This window comes from Schistosoma mansoni, chromosome 3 (genome assembly GCF_000237925.1).
Source record: "Schistosoma mansoni strain Puerto Rico chromosome 3, complete genome".
Classification (NCBI taxonomy): Eukaryota; Metazoa; Platyhelminthes; class Trematoda; order Strigeidida; family Schistosomatidae; genus Schistosoma; species Schistosoma mansoni.
Window position 1 is genome coordinate 19,099,074 of NC_031497.1, and position 1,240 is coordinate 19,100,313.

A 1,240-nucleotide genomic window follows, 5' to 3' on the forward strand; every position below is an offset into this window, starting at 1 on the left:
CCGGTGTCTCTCCTGATTACCAGAGTAACAGTTAATATACGTACATAGAATTTCCGGACAATGTGGGAGACTAGAAACATTATCCAAACAATAGGTGAATGAGAAGATACAATCTGGCTCGGCTTGTAATAAGTGAAATGATAAAAATTATGCCATCTAATAAAACCTGCCACCAACGATGATAGAGAGGATAGTAAAGATCACTTTCATGATATGCTAAAGTACATCCCAGGGAAGTGCCCAGGAAAAGACTTGACCATTCTGATGAGAGACATGAGCGTCAAGGTAGGGATGGGCAATGCGTGATGGTGAGAAATGGACTAGGAGAAAAAGACAAGAGTGGTGAGAGACTGTCAAATCTACATGCTTTCACCAGCATGCCTATTGGCTGCACAATTTTACCCATAAACGCTTACATAAAACTATCTAGGTTTCACTGAATCAAACTACAGAGAATTAGGTCGACCACATTTGCATCGGTAAAATATTCAGAATGTCCATGGAAGACGTAGAAACAAAGAGAGGGGCTGATATAGCTTCATATCACCATATGGTGGTGGCCGAGATGAAACGGAAGCTAAAAAAGCATTGGACAACTGGAAAAATCAAATAAAACCCATCCATCATCGATAATTATTCGACGATGGAAGACGGTCGCACAATTCATAGGGTGTCAATAAAAATACCGATATAATTGAGAGTCACTAATTACAATAAAGCAGTTATGAAAGTGGTAGAAACTTAGAAAAAAAGTGAGCCAACTCGGAACAGATAAATATTGGAGTGGTAATATCAGTGGAAGTAAGGTAGAATGACGTTGGAAATTAGTTACTAAAAGTAAACAGAACGTGAATGCATCTGATGCTAAGTCATGTCACTTAACCGCATTTTCCTCATGTACATTTACCACTACGAGATATTGTTTTCAATAGTTGCTTAACTAAAATCATTTCATTAAAGTAATTTTCCTTCTTACGTCTAAAGAATTAACCCGACTGAAAGAACCAGAAATTAGTATAAACTACTATCACATGATGAGTAGTATATAACATTTGTAAAATTTTATTTTCATTTTGAATCGTTAATGATTCACTTTCATCTACACCCATCATCTCCAGCTTCCAGTTTTTCAAAATTAAATTTGATTAGGATAAAAATTTCGCGGTACCATAACAGCAACAACCAAAAAAATATGTCAACGATCATACTTTCACAAAAATGTATGACTATTGGACACCGA